General features: G+C 40.5%; 1 non-coding gene across 1 annotated transcript; it reads left to right on the forward strand.

Moving 5' to 3' along the window:
* The first annotated feature begins 297 nt into the window (after window positions 1-297).
* On the forward strand, window positions 298-404 carry LOC133833491 (small nucleolar RNA R71). Its single transcript, XR_009892868.1, has one exon. It is a non-coding gene; the product is annotated as a small nucleolar RNA R71 (small nucleolar RNA).
* The last annotated feature ends 21021 nt before the right edge of the window (window positions 405-21425 follow it).

Genomic DNA, 21425 nt, shown 5'->3' on the forward strand with positions numbered 1-21425 from the left:
ATGACATTCTGTACTTGCATTGATTGTGCAGTGAGATTAGTTTGTTGCAGTTGTTTGGTTAGAGATGCTACTTGAGCGGTCAATAGCACAATTGGATCAACTTCTAATACTCCCGCTACTTTCTTATTTTCTTGGTCAGTAGGCCGATTATAATTATTCATAGCTATCTCTTCCAACAGCTCATATTCCTTATTCGTACTTTTTCTCATAAACGCTCCTCCTGATGTTGTATCTATTATCATTCTTGTATTTCCCCCCAAACCATTGTAAAAAATATGAACTAACAGCCACTTCTCTATTCCATGATGTGGGCATCCCCTTTGCAATTCCTTAAATTTTTCCCATGCATCATACAAAGACTCCCCATCCAGTTGATGGAATTTGTTAATCTCTCCTCTAATTCTGGCTTACTTGGCAGGAGGAAAATATTTTCCAAGAAAATTCTGAGCCAAATCTTCCCAAGTAAGTATAGAATTGGCTTGTAAAGAATTCAACCAACTCTTAGCTCTATCCCTTAGTGAAAATGGGAATAGTCTCAATCGTACAACATCATTACTCACCCCATTCATTTAAAATGTCGCACATAACTCCAAAAACTTAGTGATATTTAGATTTGGATCCTCATTCGGTAACCCCCAAAATTGTACACAGTTTTGCACCATCTGAATAATTGAGGGTTTTATCTCAAAATTATTAGCCTGAATAGTTGGAGGATAAATGCTTGAATGTATCCCCGTAACAGTAGGGAGTACATAATTCCTTAATGGTGGATCAGCTTCAGCTGCATTACCCATTTTTGCATTATTGTTGACAACATTATTTGCGTTCTCAACCATGGTAAAGTCTAGCATTTTCTTTATCCTGAAATTATTTCTACACGTTTTCTCTATTTTAAGATCTATTGGTATGATTTCCTTTTGTCTACTTCCTCGGATATACCAACAATTCCTGAAACACAGCATACCCTTGATCCAAATAAATATTAAAAAATAAAAAAATAAAAAATCCAAATTAGAACAAATAACTATTAACTATGATATTGGAAATTAAGTCCCCGATAACGGCGCCAAAAACTTGATCGAGAAAATATGTATATACACAAGTGCACGCAATTGATTCAAGTAATATATGATAAGTAAAGTATCATTCCCTCGAAGACTCTCTTCCAAGTACCGCTAATTGTTCTTTAAATTTCTATTTTGCAACTAAGAATTTGATTTTTAAATTTAATTTTAAATTTTAAAATAACTTTAAAAAAAAACAACTAAATAAGAGATTTAAATCACTATGAAAAAGACCTAGGTGTTAATTTCATCAACTTTTTATTCTACTAATTGTATTAATCAAATCTAGATTTGTTTCTTTCTACTCTAATAGGAAATTAACATAAATTGTTTCCTATTCTTTTTCAAGATATAAGATCTCAGCCTATATACAGGTTTTCTACATCACTGTGATAAACTTAAACATATAGAAGGCATTAAGCATGGAAACCTAATTACTACACAAGTCATACAGGTACTTTCATCCAATATGCAACCTATGTCTATATAATGATAGCATATTCAATTCTCATCTTTCGAATTTTGAATTAAAATCATTAAATCAAGCAAATAGTGATCAAGTATTTACTAGCATTAAACACACATTATATAGATTAGATTAGAGAAGAAAAATCAAAAGAACATCATAATTCAATTAGATAGAAGTCCATGTGACTACATTAAACTCTGGATAAAAATTGTTTAGTTCATATCAGACATGACTAAATCAACAAAATAATTATTCAAAAACATAAGATTCATAAACTTGAAGAAGAAATAAAAATATGAAAATGCAGAATATCTAGCCTAAGAACCACAATTAGTCTCTAAAAACGTAATTAAAAACTGACCTAATGACTTAATTAAACCCTAAACACAAATTTATAGTAAAAAATTAAAAGAATCTGAGTTTTTCCTTGTGCGGCCGCGACTTGGCCTTTTCGGGTCGCGGCCCGTGTTTGTTTTGGGGCCTTTTCTTCTCGTTTAATGGCTTTAGGCGCTGGGACTCAAGAATCTCAAGTCGCGGCCTGTGTCTAAATTTCCCCTTAGCTAAGCCTTTGTTTCCCTCTTGAGTCGAGACTTGTAAGCCCAAGTCGCGACATTAATTCCTTCTAGCAAGCATATGCGCCTCTGACTTCACCTTGAGTAGCGACTCATAAGTCGAAGTCGCGACTTTAATTCAGTTTTTTCTCAGATTTGATCGTTTAGCTCATCTCTTCATCAAACCCCGTCCTTTAGCATCCTTGGTATCATTTTTAGTCCAATAACCGCCAAAAGCCTCATTGTTCCACCATTTTCGCTTCTTTTTTAATTTTTCTCGTGATTCATCGCACCCACCTACAACAAATACATATGTTGACGGCAGAAACTCATCAACGATGTTAGGTCAGAAAACTCAAAGGTTAGTAAGAAGGTGACTGGATAAGAACTTGGAATAGACTTAAGGAGAATTATATGCAGATCAACAATGAAGTCAATATTCATACATTGCTTATTAGCCTCAGCATACAATCACTTTTCCAACCCCTTCGTTTGAGGAGTTGAAGCCTATTTATAGATGAGCTCTAATGGCCCCTGATACAAGGTGGTCCTGGGGACATGATCGTACATAGGTACACTATCAGGGTAATGGTGCAAGTCGTTGTGGTGTTGACTCTGGTACATGGTCGAGGGTCCTCAAGTAGTGCCTCCACTCTTCGTACGGGTTCGTACCACCACTACTTGTCGAACACAGATGTCAGGGTCATGCCTTTGTTCTTTTCAGGGTTGTACATCCCGTGCTCATACATATATTTCATGCCTAGTGGTCCCCCTTACCTAAGTATCTTCTCTAGGTTTCTTTACATTTTGGTAAGTGTCGAACCATACTTTTGTTCTCCCAACCCTATTTCCAGGTATGAGGCCTGGAAATAGGCATGTATGAGGCTGGCAGATGCGTTTGACTTGGGCACTCATGAGGCTTGGGGGTGTGCTTGACTTGGGCATTCACGAGGCTCGAGGATGTGTCTTACGAGGCGAGACCCCTGGTGCCTAGGCAAGTACCCATGCATGACTTGAACATTCACAAGGCTTAGGGATGGGTCTCACAAGGCTAGACCCTTTGTGCCTAGGTGAGTACCCAGGTGTGACTTGTGCATTCACGAGGCTCGGAGATGGGTCACATAAGGCGAGACCCTTGGTGCCTAGGCGAGTACCCACGCGTGACTTGGACATTCATGAGGCTCGGGGATGTGTCTCACAAGGCGAGACCCTTGGTGCCTAGGCGAGTACCCATGCATGACTTGGGCATTCACGAGGCTCGGGGATGGGTCTCACAAAGCGAGACCCTTGGTGCCTAGGCGGGTGCTAGCACGGGACGGCTACATGCGCACGGTGGACAGCCTCGCATAGCGAGGCCCTAGGAGGGTGCACGCGCACAGTGGACAGCCTCGCATAACGAGTCCCTAGGAGCCTCGGTAGGTGCATGCGCATGACACATAGCCTCGCATAGCGAGGCCCTAGGAGGGTGCACGCGCACGGTGGACAACCTCGCATGGCGAGGCCCTAGGAGCCTCGGTAGGTGCATGCGCATGACGAACAGCCTCGTATAGCGAGGCCCTAGGAGCCTTGGCAAGTGCATGTGCACGATGGACATCCTCGCATAATGAGGCCCTAGGAGCCTCTAGGGTCCCAACGGAGTGGCTAGGAAGGACATGTGCATGGCGAGGCCCTTGGTGCCTTGGCGGGTACTTGCGCATGTCGGGCCTCGCATAGCAAGGCCCTCGGGTCTCTCTGGGTGCATGCGTGCGATGGCCTTCGCATGGCGATGCCCTTGTATTTCAACACTAAAACTTTTGTCAGGGAAACCTTTCTTTCTTGAGGTCCAACTTAGTGTCTTGGCTCGTGGTGATCGAGAGGAAAATTATTCCACATTTACAGTGCCAAAGAGTCGCCTTTCAAACCTCCATCCTTGCAAGGCGAGGCGAGATGGGCACTTTCGCAAAGGCCTCCTATGAGACATAGGTCTCGCATGGGGCAAGACATTGAGTTGCTTGGTTTGCCCGAGGCTAATGAGGGTAAACCTTACTTTTTCTCTTGAGTGTTGACTATGGCTCTGTTCAATTTTTGGCACTCACAACATACAAAAGCGTAATCTTGCACAAACACACATAAAAACTCAAGAATACCACAAAAAAAACCTTCTAAAATGACCCTAAAATGAATTTATCAAGAACCAATCTAGGCCACACGATTAGATCAGCTCGAGATCCAAGGGCCTAAATTAAATAAACCAAACGGGGGCAAAAAGTTGACAAGACAATTATCACAATACTCGAAACTCGAACATGAGCCTATTACAGACAGACACGTATCCCATACTCGAGTGAGTGGGTGGGCACATTTTCTCATAACGGAAGTTGAAAAGGCCCTACTGTGCATGTCAAAAGTGATGTCATGCATGAGCAGGAACTTGGGGGAAAATGTTGTACCCCAAAAATACGAGTTGAATTACTCAGTACAAGGTACAGCTGGCAGAAAAGCGTATGAAGAAAGCGTACATATAAAGTATCTTGCTAACTCTAGAGTGAGTAGCTCGAGTCAACATGATAGCCTACGACAAACAGATAGTCTGCAGATGGCTTCTCACCCCATCAACTTTGTACCAGATACGCATCGCCCAAATCGCCTTCATGAAACTCTGGACATGACTCGTGTCAGTTCGGATTAATCCTACAATACCCGGCTCGAGGAATGTGTTCATCTCATGAAAGCTTGGCAATAACGCATATTGAAGGATCCCAAAAGACTTGGAGATTCTTTATGTGCCTCGTAAAGGCCCAAATTTTATTATGTATTTATTACTTGATATAATAGATATAAATTTAATTGGCAATCATGTATTTATGTAAATGGGAAGTTACCCAAATTTGTAAGTTACCATATTAACGTAAGGTTACCCAAAATTGTCCATGAGAATCCCCTATAAATACAAGGGGAATGGACAAAAAAAGGGATCGACTTTCTGTATGCATAAACTCTACTAAAATTTTCATAAAAAATTTCCTCAAGAGTCCAAAAGAGATCAATAAGAGTGACTCGTGGACTAGGAAGATTTTAACCACTGAACCATGTAAAATCGTGATTCTGGTTTTTGCTTCTTGGTGCCAAAACTGAATGGATTCTGGTTTTTGCTTCTTGAACAATTCTTTTTTTTATCTCATCAAGGTCAACGAGAAGAGGTGGCATTTGGTATCCTCTGAGATGTGGTGGACCGACATTATTCTATTAAACTTTCAGAGATGGTCGGTGGGATCCGTGCCTGCACTGTACAAATCATTGTTTGGCATTTTTAGGCCTCAAGGTAGTGAGGCTTCCACAATGTGGGGAGCACAAGGCTCCCTATCTTCATCATCCGAGTCTGAGTCATGACCTTGTCTCCAGGCCATCTTCAGCATTATCCTTTTCAAACTCTCCAATTATGTGCGGATAGGGTCGCGATTTTGATTGGCACTCTACGTTGGGTGTTATTTCCTCCAAACATTAAGGTCATCTCTAAGGTCTAGTTGTTGTTGTCTCCTAGGATTGTCCTCGGGAGCTACCCTGCCCCTGCGGGCGTTCAAGTCATCTCGCAGGTTAGGTTGTGCTTGGTGGCAGCCATTGTCTTTGGGGTATCCGACTTTCGTTTCCCCCTTAGAGTCAACATATTTGTTATTGACCGAGACATTGATTCCTTGTTCTCAGTTGGCAGAGACATATCTCCTGTTGGCCCATTTGTCACGGTTTCTGGGAGGATGGCGAGGTGTCGATGGGACACCACCTCAAATCCTAATGCGGGCTGTCACAACGCGCCTGGATGGGATGCCCTAGGCTCCTTGCCTTGGCTATCATTGGCCTGTCTCAGGTCCTGAACGAGCTCAAAAGCCCAATGAGTTCTCTTCCGCCCTTGCACGGGATCATCATTGACTTTGCCTTTACCACGATCATGTGGTGTAGACGGGGCTCCAGCTGTAGCTAGGTGTGCATGTGGCACGCCAGTTGGCAGATCTGTCACCTTGTCACTGGGGTGCTCGGGAGGCACACCTGCTGGCTCATCAGGTAACACTCCAACAGGGTGCATAGGTGGCATGCCAGCTGGTTGCCTAAGTGGTACCTCACCATAGGGGTCCTCATGGCGTTAACCATCTCCTGTAGGGCAGCGATATTCCCCTCTTGGGCATCGATTTTATGGTGTTGGGTGATGACTTGGTCTCTAAGAGCCACCATCTCTGGTGGTTCCTTCACGTCCATGGGTTGAGGATAATCATCCTCATAAAAATTGCCTTCTTCATCGTCGTAGTTGGCATTTTCATCGTAATTCTCCTAGGTCACCTCCGAATACTCTGGTGGAGGTGGTCGACTGGGTTCTCCTCCCTCTGCTCTGGTAGGAGGACCAACATTTTCTAGAGCATTTCTTCTGATGATCACCATGACTGAATCTTCGAAGCTTTCTTCACAGCTCTCAATGAAAGCACCAAAATATTGACAGCCTTTTTAGCTATCAACTAATTAAACAAGAACTTAAAGAAATGCATGTAAAAGACAGATTTTACGTGGTTCAGGTTATAAATTAATCCTAGCCCACGAGGCTTTAGTATTAGTGTTCTTGAAGCTTGAAATGGCAATCTTCAATGGAGATTTTCTCAGGCAGCGTATATATCGCCCTGAGTACAAAAGTGGGATCAAATGTCTAAAAGACAAAAGTCCCTTATAATGGACGCTCTAGCCCTATTTATAGTTGTTGGGGCAATTAATTCCCTTAATGGGGATGTTTTACAAATATTCTCAATAATTTGGGAGTTTAATGCTAATTAATACCTTTGGATGCCCTAATTAAGGTGGTGATCCCAGGCATATCGCACGGGGCCCAATTCGTAGGTTGCAGCCCACTCCTTTACAAGAGACACGCCCCTTGACACTGACAGAACATAGTTGAACGTTTCCCATGCTAGGCGGCACTTTGGGACAGTTAAATTGACAAGTGTACGAGCTTGACACCACTACTTGAGGCACAAAAAGATGTCAGATGGCCGCTTGTGGTACAAAGCTGTTGCGACTGACATCTGGCGTTCCCTCCAAGTTCTAAGGACACACTCCTAGGCTTGAAGGACTAACTAATCAAGAAAACAGGAAGACCATAATGGATGTCCTTAGGACGTGGCCTAACTTGAAGACATCCACGCCTAGAAACAGATAATAATGCATTAGGAGGAATCTACGCTTCGAGGAGCTCTAGGCGAGCTCTACAAGACTTCATTAGCTCCCGGTGAGCCTAATCACTTCTCTAATGACTGTCAAGTGTCCAATGATGAAATCACATACAACAAAACCAATAGCCTAAATTACATAAGAAGATCATGACTAAACTTATGTAAAAGACACCAATAAATTTAGAATAAAAAATTAGAAGAAAAGAAATTTAATTGTAACAAATATAGAAATGAAGAACAAAGAGAATCAATATATTAGAAAAATAATGTTGACATGAATTCCACTCTAGCCTTTCCACAAGAAAATTTAGCCTAAAATAGGCATTGTTTTCACTATAATATAAAAGAAATAGACAAAATAACAAGTGTATGTATAGTGAAATTTTGCTCTCAAAAACAGTAAAAACGTGTAATAGAAAGTGGGGAAAGTGACTTCAAATTCTGATGCAAAATGGGACAAGTGGGACACGTGTCAAGCTAAGATTGGTATGCTAAAAAGCGCTATAGGTGGAGTGGGGGACAAGGGGGCCACTTGTCGCATTGTGGGAAGCTCGATAAGGAGCAGGTGGGGATGTGTGGCAGTTGGTTAAGCTCTCGGCAGGAATTGGCAGTAGGTGGGCCCCTCGCGAACAGGCGTGTGTCATGCAGCAGGTGGGGTTGAGTGGCAGCTGCTGGAGAAGAAGTCAACCCACCACGTGTCAAATTCTAAGAGTTTCGAGTTGGGCTTTGGGCTCCTTGGGCTTTGATTGCTCAAAATTTTCAAAAATGTCATTTTTTTCATCCTCTCTTCTATTATAATTCTTTCTTTTTTTTTTCTTTCTTTTTCTTTGTGTCAAAATACATTTTATTTCCTGAAAATTGAACACAAACTAAATTAAAATTAATATTTTCCAATATAAAATATCTTACAATAAATCCATGAAAGTATTAATTAAAACTTAATTTATTTTAAACTGTAAAACTAATAAAATGACATTTTAGCACTAATCAATAGCTTATTTACAAAAATTTGTAAGTCATGTATTTGGGGAAGAAAGTGTTTCACATCATAAAACTTAAATTCAATATATTGAGTAATAAGGAATTTCTTTGTACCTTCTTCTTTCGCTTTGTATTTTTTCTCCAATGCTTCTCAAATCTCCTTAGTCGTCTTTGTGTTGGTGTAGAGATCATACAACCTATCCTAGAGAGCATTGAGAATGTGACATCCACAAATGAGCTCATCTTCTGCATGTTTCTTCTTTTCTTTGATGACTTCTTGAGTATCCTCCTCTTTAGCGGGTTCTATGGCCTTTAGATCTTTTTCTGAGATGTAGAACACCTTGAGAGTAGTTAGCAAAAACTTAATCTTGTCTGGCTAGCGAACAAAATTACTTCCGTCAAATCTATCCAATCTAACAAAGTCTTGAGTCATATTTCAAAGCCGAAATTGAAGATGATTCTTCCATGATGATGTATCTCAAATAGTAGAGAATTTGATTGTTAGGAGAGAGTGAGATTACACCACCACAATAATAAAAATCTACACACAATAGCACTTGACAGGGTCCAAGAAAAGATTGAGATAGAGATGTGCAAACCATGGTAGTAGAACAAAACTCTTGGATCATCTTGAAATCTTCTGTAACGCCCTGGGTAGTCAAGATCGTTACACTGTGTAATTATAAAGGTGCAGGACTTGCTAATCAAGTCATTTAGTTGAAAACGTGTCACTAAAACCATTAATGAACTAGGGTTAAAGGTTTTGGTCATAAAAGATACATTTCATATAATTAAACGATTTGAACAAGGGATCCCAAAAGAAACAACGTTAGAAAATCAGTTTACAAAATTTCAAGGTATAAACAACCACTAGCCACTCTAAGGCAAAACAGACATTTATGGTCCTCCTGTTCCTCTCCCTTCCTGAACTGTGGCAGCCGAGCTGCTAGTCATGTACATTCTGCCTTCAGAGCTCTCTGAATCAGGGCTAACCAAGCTTACCCTTGCCTTTACCTGCACCACGTAGCACCTGTGAACCAAGGCCCAGCAAGAAAACATAGCATCATAGCACAAACATTGATAATAATCATATAACTCTTAAAGCACGTTTATAAACTTAGTAGTCCATATTAATCACACAAATCATAAACATAACCATGAATCCACAAGCTAATATGCAGCCATTCAGCACGTTATATTCAACAATTAACAATGATAATCAGATCACACAATAACCAGGGTCGACACCCTTAGGTCGCGCCCTCTATTTACCCCACTGACTCCGGTCTGCTTAAACCGAGCTCAGTGGATATTAAGCTGTCCTCAGCTACCAGTGGCTGAGTCGCACCCTGTGCACCAATGTAAACTTCGGCACTCTTAGGTCGTGGGTTTAATATTCTCATGGCATAATACCAACTTTCATAAAGCATACAAGAATAGGGAACCCTTAGTCCCATTATAAACTCACAACCAAGTACAGTTCTCTTGCCTTTAATTTCCAAGTGTTCTGGTTACGAGAGAAGCCCCTTGAGCACGATCTGTTTCCCGAGCCCTAGCTTATACCTAGTTACAACCAAGATAAGGGATTCCATTAATAATTGTAAAAAAGTTTCCAGATAATGTTCTAGCCCCCGAGACATCGAATTCCACCAAACACGGTAGTGGGATCGATCCTGAGCACCCTAGGTTAGGTTCTCGCGCCTAAAATCTCCAAAAGACCAAAAATGCCCTTAAGGGCCGCGGCCCAAGCTTCCTATGTCATGGCTTGCCCCTGACCAGAGGCCCAGCCTCACCAAAAACCAGACACGGGCCGCGGCACACCAAGAACTGAGCCGCGGCCCGACCCCTTCGAACCCAGAAAATCAACCATTTTTAACACTCAAACCTCATTCAAATCCACCCAAAACCATCCTAATGATACAATCCAATTATCACAAACATTCCAACATGTTTTCAGCAACATAACCCAGCAAAAACCTAGTCTAAAAGCTCATCAAAACAACATTTTAATCTTTGAAACCCACAAGCTCAAGAACACCAAAACCAGCCAAGAAAACACAGAATTTAAACACTAAACCATAAATTGAAGCTTACCTTCACTGAAGAACCAATCCTCAAAGAAATTGATGAGCTAACTCCCAAGTCTTTTGCCTTAATTCAACCTTTAAATTCAGAACCCAAGAACTCTTAAAATCCAGCCCCAAAGCTACATAAGAAAATGACCAAAAATAAAATCCAAGGCTTACCTCAGTTCCTAGTTAAATTCCTTAACTACTACTGGGTTAATCTTCCAAAACCTCAACTCAATTCACTGACTTTCCAGCCAAGTTTCCTTAGTTTCTGTAGTTTCCCCTGAGAGAGAGAGAAGAGAGAAAAGGGTCGGTTTGGGTAAGCTCCATTGTTTTCCTTAGTTCTATTTAGTCTATCCTTAATTAATTAAGTCAATCCCGAGGCTCGCGGTATCAAAACGTCCCTGAGGGCAAAATGGTAAAATTCTCTAGTATTCCCACCTAGGCTTCCTAACTCCAAATATATCTCCAATTATTTATTTCCATAACTCGATAACCCAGATAACCATCTAATACCCGAAATACCCCTTGACTCGCCCCGGGCTAAGTATTAGGACCCGTTGTAACTTCCCCGCTAACTAGCTTCCTAGGATCGCCTCAAGTCGCATCCTACAAATATATATATATATATATCCACATAATAATGTGGTCTCCACAATTATAACATATAATCACATTTATGCCCTCAACAGACTAAATTTATAGATATAGCCCTTTAAGCTAAACAGGGCCTACATGCATACTAATACTCATAGACATGCATTTCATATATCCATATACTTATACAAGCATGCTTACCACAGAATCATGCATTAAACTATTTAATTCACACATAAACCAATCGTGCCCTCCTGGCACGCTAATCAAGGCCCTTAAGCCTTAATAGTGATTTTTGGGTCGTTAAAACTATCCCCTCCTACTGAGAATTTCATCCTCAAAATTTACCTGAATAGCTCGGGATACTGATCCAGCATCACCGACTCAAGCTCCCAGGTCGCTTCCTCGACCCTTCTATTTCTCCACAATACTTTAACTAGCGGAATTGTCTGATTCCGTAGTACTTTGTCCTTTCGATCTAATATATGAACCGGTCGTTCCTTATAAGAAAAATATGTCTGCAATTCCAAGTCCTCATACTTCAACACATGTGTCGATTCTGAGACATACTTCTGCAACATAGAAACATGGAATACGTCATGAACTCCCGACAACGACGGTGGCGAGGCCAACCTATAAGCCACCTGTCCAACCCTTTCTAGAATCTCGAAAGGTCCAACAAATCGAGGGCTCAGCTTGCCCTTCACTCCAAATCTCCTCACCCCTCGCAGTGGTGAAACTCGCAGAAACACGTGGTCCCCAATCTGGAACTCCATGTCTCTACGCTTAGGATCAGCGTAGCTTTTCTGTCTACTCTGCGAAGCAAGCATTCTGGCTCGGATCTTCTCAATAGCTTCATTTGTCTTCTAAACCATGTCCGGCCCCAAATATTTCCTCTCCCCCCTCTCATCCCAATGAATGGGCGACCTACACTTCCTCCCATATAACATCTCATATAGAGCCACTCCAATTGTGGACTGATAACTGTTGTTATATGAAAACTCAATCAACGGGAGATACTTACTCCAAAATCCCTCGAAGTCAATCACACACGCCCTAAGCATGTCCTCCAACACCTGAATCGTCCTCTCAGACTGTCCATCAGTCTGAGGATGAAAGGTTATGCTAAACTTCAACTGAGTCCCCATGGCTTTTTGTAGAGCACCCCAAAACTTGGAGGTAAAGATAGGGTCTCGATCAGACACAATAGACTTAGGAACCCCATGAAGACGAACTATCTCCCTCACATACAACTATGCATATTGTTCCACCGTGTAAGTCGACTTCACTGGCAAGAAATGAGCTGACTTGGTGTATCTGTCCACTATCACCCACACCGAGTCATAAAGTCCCACTATCCTGGGTAGACCTCCCACAAAATCCATAGTAACATCCTCCCATTTCCACTCGGGAATACCCAAAGGTTGAAGCAACCCCGCTGGTCAATGATGCTTAGCATTCACCTGTTGACAAGTCAAACACTTGGTACATCTTCATGGTACATCTTCGTTGACAAGTCAAACACGTACTCCACCACATCCTTCTTCATCCCGGGCCACCAATATAATGTCTGTAGATCCTGATACATCTTCGTGGTACCCGGATGAAGCGAGTATGGCGTAGTATGGGACTCATCTAATATCTCTTGTCTGATCTCTACACCCTTCAGAACATAAATCCACCCCTGATACTGAAGAATACCAACCTCAGAAACAGAATAGTTCTTAGCTACCCCCGCTAAGACATTCTCTCTAACTTCTTGTAACTGTGCATCCACCAATTGACCCCCCTTGATCCACTCTAGGAGGGTCAACTGCAAGGTAACATTGGCCAATCATCCCACCACTAGCTTTATTCTTGCCCTGGTCATCTCATCGGCTAACTCTCTGGAAATCTGAACATAACTAAATAACTGCCCTGAGCCCCTCCGGCTTAATACATCTGCCACAACATTTGCTTTCCCTGGGTGGTAAAGAATGTCACAGTCATAGTCCTTTACCAACTTCAACCAATGCCTCTGCCTCATGTTTAGATCCTTCTGGGTGAAGAAATACTTCAAACTCTTGTGGTCAGTGTATATCTCACACTTCTCCCCATACAGGTAATGTCGCCACACCTTCAATGCGAATACCGCTGCCGCCAATTCCAGATCATGGGTAGGATACTGCTACTCATACTCCTTCAGCTGCAGTGATGCATAAGCTATAACTTTCTCATTCTGCATCAACACACAGCCTAAACCCATCCTTAACGCATCACAATATACCACAAACTTTCCTACCTCCGAAGGAAGACTCAGCACGGGTGCAGTAATAAGTCGTCGCTTCAATTCTTGGAAATTGTTCTCACACTTCTTTGACCAAACAAACTTCTGATTCTTCCGTGTCAACTCGTTCATCGGTGTAGCAATCTTCGAGAATCCTTCTACAAACCGCCTGTAATAACCTGCTAACCTGAGGAAACTCCAAACCTCCGAGGCGTTCCTTGGCCTCGGCCAATCTCTCACTGCCTCCACCTTGGACGGATCCACCTTAATCCCCTCTGTGTCAACTATATGCCCAAGAAAAGTCACCTCTGGAAACCAAAACTCACACCTCTGCAAGACCTGTCGAAGATGTTGCTCGTGCTCTGCCTCTGAACTGGAGTACACTAAGATGTCATCGATGAAGACAATGAAGAACTGATCCAAGAAGTCTTTGAACTCCCTGTAAATTAAGTCCATAAAGGTTGTCGGGGCATTGGTCAAACCAAAAGACATGACCAAAAACTCATAGTGCCCATACCTCGTTCGGAAGACCGTCTTCGGTATGTCCTCGTCCTTGATCCTCAGCTGGTGATAACCAGATCGAAGATCAATCTTTGAGAACACCATCTTACCCTGCAACTGATCAAACAAGTCATCGATCATTGGTAGAGGGTACTTATTCTTGATGGTCAACTTGTTCAATTCCCTATAGTCTATACACATCCTAAGAGTCCCATCCTTCTTCTTCACAAACAAAACTGGAGCACCCCATGGAGAGTAGCTAGGCCTGATGTATCCCAATTCTAGAAGTTCATGTAGTTGTATATTCAATTCCTTCATCTCTGCTGGTGCCATCCTATATGGTGCTCTTGATATTGGTTCAGTCCCTGGCACTAACTTAATAACAAACTGAATCTCCCTACGCGGCGGCAATCCTAGTAGATCCTAAGGCAAGAACTCACAAACCAATCTGGTCTCTCCCGGCCCTGCTGGCAAAACCCTGGTAGTGTCCACCACACTAGCCAGAAAACCTATACATCCTCCCTGTAACAAGTCTCTGGCTCTCAGTGCTGATATGATGGGTACACGGGGTCCACATACCGCACCCACAAAAACGATAGGATCCTCACCCTCATGCTCAAAAGTCACCATCTTCTTCCTGCAGTCAATAGTAGCCCCATATCTGACCAGCCAATCCATCCCTAGAATCATATCAAAATCCTCCATGTCCAGCTCAATCAAAGTCTACTGAAAGTTCCTTACTATCAACCATCACTGGTAGTGCTCTAATCCACCTCCTAGAAACTACCAGTTCCCCAGTAGGCAATATAGTCCCAAACCCTGCAGTACGATACTCACTAGGTCTACACAATCTATCAATCACCTTACTAGAAACAAATGAATGTGTAGCACTAGAGTCAATAAATTCAGTAAAAGGAGAGCTAGCGCTAGAAAGCTGACTTGTCGCCACCAAGGGACTAGCCTCGGCATCTGCCTGTGTCAAAGTGAATATTCGAGCTGGATTCAAGCTGTCCACCTTTCCTCCTTCCCCTTTCTTCACTATTGGGAAATCCTTCTTGAGGTGCCCCATTGCCCCGCACACATAGCAGCCCTTGGCCCGACACTCGCCCTAATGGTGTCTTCTGCACCTCGGACACTCCGGATAACTCCTCCATGCCTCACCGCCTCCCTGAGCACCCCGACCCCTCCTATCAGGAGCAGCAGTGGTCAAAGTGTCAGGGGTCTTTCTCTTAAAATCACTAGGGCCTCTGCCCCTACCAAACCCAGAATAAGGAGGTACCACTCTGTAACCCTCTCGCCTCGCAGCACTTTCCTTCCAAATCTTATTCTCCGCTTCCTCAGTGGTAAAAGCCTTCTCAACAGCTTGGGCATAAGTTGTCCCCCCAGGCATTGTTGTAATCCTCACATCCCGGGCTATCATGGCATTAAGCCCTCTAATAAATCTGTCTTGCCTAGCAGCATTTGTAGGCACAAGGTCTGGTGCAAATTTCGCAAGTCTATCGAACTTTAGGGCATACTCAGTGACTGTCATATTGCCCTGCACCAACCCCACAAACTTTTTAACCTTTGCTGGCCTAATGGCAACATTATAGTATTTTTGGCTCAACAAATCCTTGAATCCATCCCAACTCAAAGTAGTGACGTCCCTGGTCTGTGATGCCACTTCCCACCAGATGCGAGCATCCTCTCTCAGCATATACATTGCACAGACCACTCTGTCATAACCTTCTATCTTCTTAAAATCCAAGATAGTAGTAATCATAGTCATCCATTACTCGGCCTTCAGTGGATCAGGTCCTCCCTCAAAAGTTGGGGGATGCTACTTCTGGAACCGCTCATACAATGACTCCCACCTGTTTCCAACTTTCACTGGATGAGCAACAGGTGCCACTACAGGTGGCACAATAGATGCAGCACTCCCTGATGGAGCCTGTTGTCGTAGAAGACGAATCTGTTCATCTTGGCTCTGAAGTTGCGCTTGCATCTCTCCCATAATCTGCTGCCAGTTTTCAAGGACTGGCGGAGGGATCTGGCTTTGGTCACCATCTCTAGTCTCAAATCTAGTTCCGGCTAGTCGTGTAGATTTTCTTGGACGCATAGATATCCAAGTTAATCTTCAATCAACGACTCGACAATCAAACCATGATGACAGGGTAAAAGCTTTTCCAAATTCCACCAATGGAACGTAATCAATCACAAGCAATCAAGATATAGGAATTTATCCACATGCACTAGCATTGCTAATAAGCATGCCCCGACATCACCACTCAACAGTTAAGATGTAAACACCTATCCATACATTCACTCATATATACGCAATATGCAGTTAATCATTCAGATATTCATTTACATGCATAGCAATTCTAATAAGCACGCCTCAATATTGTCACACAGCAGTCAAGAGCCAGGCTCTATCAGTATCTCATGATTCCTATTAATCCAATAGATAACAAAAATCATAATTCTTTCCAATCACATAAGCATACAAGCACATATACACATTTACCAAACCCTGAATCGAGCTTGTCTCTAGTAGCGAATGTACATGTCCAACTGGTCTTCAGGAACCCTTAAACCTAGGACACTCTGATACCAAGTTGTAATGCCCTAGGTAGCCAAGACAGTTACACTGTGTAATTATAAAGGTGCAGGACTTGCTAATCAAGTCATTTAGTTGAAAACGTGTCACTAAAGCAATTAATGAACTAGGGTTAAAAGGTTTTGGTCATAAAAGATACATTTCATATAATTAAACGATTTGAACAAGGGATCCCAAAAGAAACAACGTTAGAAAACAGTTTACAAAATTTCAAGGTATAAACAATCGCTAGTCACTCTAAGGCAAAACAGACATTTATGGTCCTCCTGTTCCTTTCCCTTCCTCAACTGTGGCAGTCGAGCTGCTAGTCATGTACATTCTGCCTTCAGAGCTCTCTGAATCAGGGCTAACCAAGCTTACCCTTGCCTTTACCTGCACCACGTAGCACCTGTGAACCAAGGCCCAGCAAGAAAACATAGCATCATAGCACAAACATTGATAATAATCATATAACTCTTAAAGCACGTTTATAAACTTAGTAGTCCATATTAATCACACAACTCATAAACATAACCATGAATCCACAAGCTAATACTCAGTCATTCAGCACGTTATATTCAACAGTTAACAATGATAATCAGATCACACAATAACCAGGGTCGATACCCTTAGGTCGCACCCTCTATTTACCCCACTGACTCCGGTCCGCTTAAACCGAGCTCAGTGGATATTAAGTTGTCCTCAACTACCAGTGGCTGAGTCGCACCCTGTGCACCAATGTAAACTCCGGCACTCTTAGGTCGTGGGTTTAATATTCTCATGGCATAATACCAACTTTCATAAAGCATACAAGAATAGGGAACCCTTAGTCCCACTATAAACTCACAACCGGGTACAGTTCTCTTACCTTTAATTTCCAAGTGTTCTGGTTACGAGAGAAGCCCCTTGAGCACGATCTGTTTCCCGAGCCCTAGCTTATACCTAGTTACAACCAAGATAAGGGATTCCATTAATAATTGTAGAAAAGTTTCCAGATAATGTTCTAGCCCCCGAGACATCGAATTCCACCAAACACGGTAGTGGGATCGATCCTGAGCACCCTAGGTTAGGTTCTCGCGCCTAAAATCTCCAAAACACCAAAAATGCCCTTAAGGGCCGCAGCCCAAGCTTCCTATGTCATGGCTTGCCCCTGACCAGAGGCCCAGCCTCACCAAAAACCAGACACGGGCCGCGGCCCAGCATTCCCCATGCCGTAGCTAGCCCTTCTTCCCCAGCTCCTATCTACTTCAAAGGGTCGCAGCACACCAAGAACTGAGCCCCGGCTCGACCCCTTTGAACCCAGAAAATCCACCATTTTTAACACTCAAATCCACCCAAAACCTTCCAAAGATACAATCCAATTATCACAAACATTCCAACATGTTTTCAGCAACATAACCCAGCAAAAACCTAGTCTAGAAGCTCATCAAAACAATATTTTAATCTTTGAAACCCACAAGCTCAAGAAAACCATAACCAGCCAGGAAAACCCAGAATTCAAACACTAAACCATAAATTGAAGCTTACCTTCACTGAAGAACCAATCCTCAAAGAAATTGATGAGCTAACTCCCAAGTCTTCTGCCTTATTCAACTTTTAAATTCAAAACCCAAGAACTCTTAGAATCCAGCCCCAAGCTACATAATCAAATGACCAAAAATAAAATTCAAGGCTTACCTCAGTTCCTGGTTAGATTCCTTAGCTATTACTGGGTTAATCTTCAGAAACCTCAACTCAATTCACTGAGTTTCCAGCCAAGTTTCCTTAGTTTCTGTAGTTTCCCTTGAGAGAGAGAGAGAGAAGAGAGAAAAGGGTCGGTTTGGGTAAGTTCTGCTGTTTTCCTTAGTTCTGTTTAGTCTATCCTTAATTATTTAAGTCAATCCCGAGGCTTGGGGTACCAAAAACGTCCCCGAGGGCAAAATAGTAAAATTCCCCAGTATTCCCACCTAGGCTTCCTAACTCCAAATATATCTCCAATTATTTATTTCCATAACCCGATAACCCAGATAACTATCTAATACCTGAAACACCCCTTGACTCTCCCCGAGCCAAGTATTAGGCCCCGTTGTAACTTCCCCGCTAACTAGCTCCCTAGGATCACCTCAAGTCGCATCCTGCAAATATATATATCCACATAATAATGTGGTCTCCACAATTATAACGTATAATCACATTTATGCCCTCAACGGGAAAAATTTACAGATATACCCCTTTAAGCTAACAGAGCCTACATGCATACTAATACTCTTAGACATGCATTTCATATATCCATATGCTTATACAAGCATGATTATCATAGAATCATGCATTAAACTATTTAATTCACACATAAACCAATCGTTCCCTCCTGGCACGCTAATCAAGGCCCTTAAGCCTTAATAGTGATTTTTGGGTCGTTACATCTACAAACCCTAATTAAATAAGTTAGTCCTAAGATTATTCAGTGCACAGGATTTACACTGACTTGACAATCTACGATATGTTCTACTAACACATCACAGTGTTATGTTCTTTCCAGAACATTAGCAAAGTAGATAAGAGTGGATGTATTTGTTACATCGGACTGGACCGATATTGATAGTTGATAGGATAAGTAAACATACCGTTATTATTTATTCTAGTCATATCATATAGTTGACCATAGGTCAATTCAATCTCAATTCTGAGTAGTTATTATTCTAACTAATTGTATTATTTGAGTTCTTTGACTTGTTCGTTACCAGCTTACCCTACGGACTAGCTCATACTTACATCTTGGGAACTCGGTAGTATAATTGAGTGGGAGTGTTAATCATAGATATGAACATCTATAGCTTCTGATGAAGAAGTGAAACGATGGTATCCTTTTAGTTTGGTTCAAGGAGTTAAATGATAGAGATCTCATTTTATTAATTAATATTAGTTACTAAAATATCATTTACAAGGAACTAAGTGTTTTAAGGATAAAATACAATAAGGGGTAAAACGGTATTTTAGACCAATCTCATTGTAGACCGTCTATAGAGGATTGAGTGACAATTATTGTTGTAACAAGGGATAATTAATAGCGTATTTATATTTGTTATAGAGCATTCTATGAATTCAAGAGTGCAATTCTGAGTCTTTAGTGGAGTCACGAGGAATTAATAAGTTAGTAAATTATTTGTTAGATTTATGATAACTTATTGGAGGTTGATTTCATAGGCCCATGGTCCCCACTGTACCTTGGATTAAATCATCTAGATAGTCTCAATTAATTGATTTAATTATCAATTAGAATTAGCAAAGTTGACCAAGTCAATTTTTGATAGTTTCACAGAGTTATGTATTTTTGAGAAGAAAAGAGAAATTATGGCACATTTATTAATTAAGATAAAATGGTATCTAAATTAATAAATAAGTTTAAATCAAGGTTCAAATTATAAATAATTAATTTGATAAAGGATTTAAATAATTATTTAAATCAATAGAAAATAATTCAGGCATTGACTTTAAGTCCAATGGGCTTATAATCAAATGGGAAATTTCATGGGCCCAAAGCCCATGATAATTTCGACCTAGGGCTGTTAATTGGCTATTATTTTATTAATTTTTTAATTAAATAAATGACCTAATTGAGTCTATAAAAGGAATGTTAAGAGAGAGTTGAAAACATAAGTCAAAATAGAAGTTCAGAAGTCAAAAACACAAGTTTATGATAGTTTTTAGATTCTCTCTAAACATAAGTTATTTTCTAAGTCTTATTGTTCTTTTCTCTTCTTCTTTTTGTATCTATCTCATGTGTTGAGAATTGCACACTCTAGTCTAGATGATTCTAAGGATACTTTGGAAGACTTTGAAGAAAATTGAAGATCGGTTCAATTTCATGGTAATACTCTGCGACAGAAAGGACACAAGGGTTAGTGAAACTGAAGGAATGACTCATTCATTCCGCTGCGTATAATGTAAGTATTATTATCATTATTTCTCTTTGAATTCAATTTTAGAAACATGTTCTAGGTTATCTCATATTAATTTGTTTAATATTAGATCTAAATGAAAATAAATCAAGATCCTATATAAGTTTTCCTAACAAAATGATGGTCCATGAGTTGAATATTTATTCATTTGCAACCAAATTGTTAATATATTTTGTTTATGTATTTTTTGGCTTTCAATTTCAATATAAACATATTATCGCTCAATTACATTAGATGATTATGTGCATATTGATTATTTATAGGAGTGTTTGTGGTGTGAGAGGTGTGATCTTTTGCCAATTTATTGGACCACGTCGCATATGCAGTTTAAGTACACTACAAAAAATCTGCTTTTACCTACATATATTTATTAGTAGGAAAATGTCACTTTTACCTACCCAATTTTTTTAGTATAGATTATTGGTAGGTAATTGTTTGGTTGATGTTACAATATTTCATATATATTATTTCCTACCAATTTTATTTGTAGGTATTGACTTTTACCTACATTTATGTTGGAGGGAAAAAAAATTGGATTTGACACTCATTTTTCCCGCCAACTTTATTTCATTTTAAATATATTTATTAAAATAAATAATGAAGTGTATACTTACATGTCAAAAAATGGTATCAATATTTATCAATATTTATCACATGTGTCAAAATTTACCCATATTGTATGACATGTATTTGCCACATCGGTGTCATTATCATTTATATAATATGTTATATATATATATCATTCTTGAACTTCTTGTGTAGTTGAGTTGTGAAGAAATGACTCATGCGTGTTTTGATTTAATTAAAGAGTACTGTGTAAACTTTTGATTAGGGGAAAATTATCTCTATACATTTTCATTTGGACTTTAAAACTTGTACTAGTGCATCTTGATTAGAGGACAATTATATTTATATGTTTTCGTCCAGATTTGTTTGGTTTAATGTGATCAATTAGTGCTACAAAAATGATATTTTCTTTGTTCTTTTTCAATTTCTACTATCAGATTTGGAGCTCTCATGTTTTGTGTATTTACGCTTGTATTTAGCTTAATGTCTTTAAAAATATTTATCGTAATTTATTTTGTGTTGTTCTCTATCATTTTTCTATCTAAGGGTAATCGACATATACACACTTTAAATTTTTTAGACCAATTATCAAATATATATTTATATAATGATGGTAGAAAAGGATATTTCTATATAATATAAGCTTTGTTTTTTGTAG

Source organism: Humulus lupulus, chromosome 4 (assembly GCF_963169125.1).
Source record: "Humulus lupulus chromosome 4, drHumLupu1.1, whole genome shotgun sequence".
Lineage (NCBI taxonomy): Eukaryota > Viridiplantae > Streptophyta > Magnoliopsida > Rosales > Cannabaceae > Humulus > Humulus lupulus.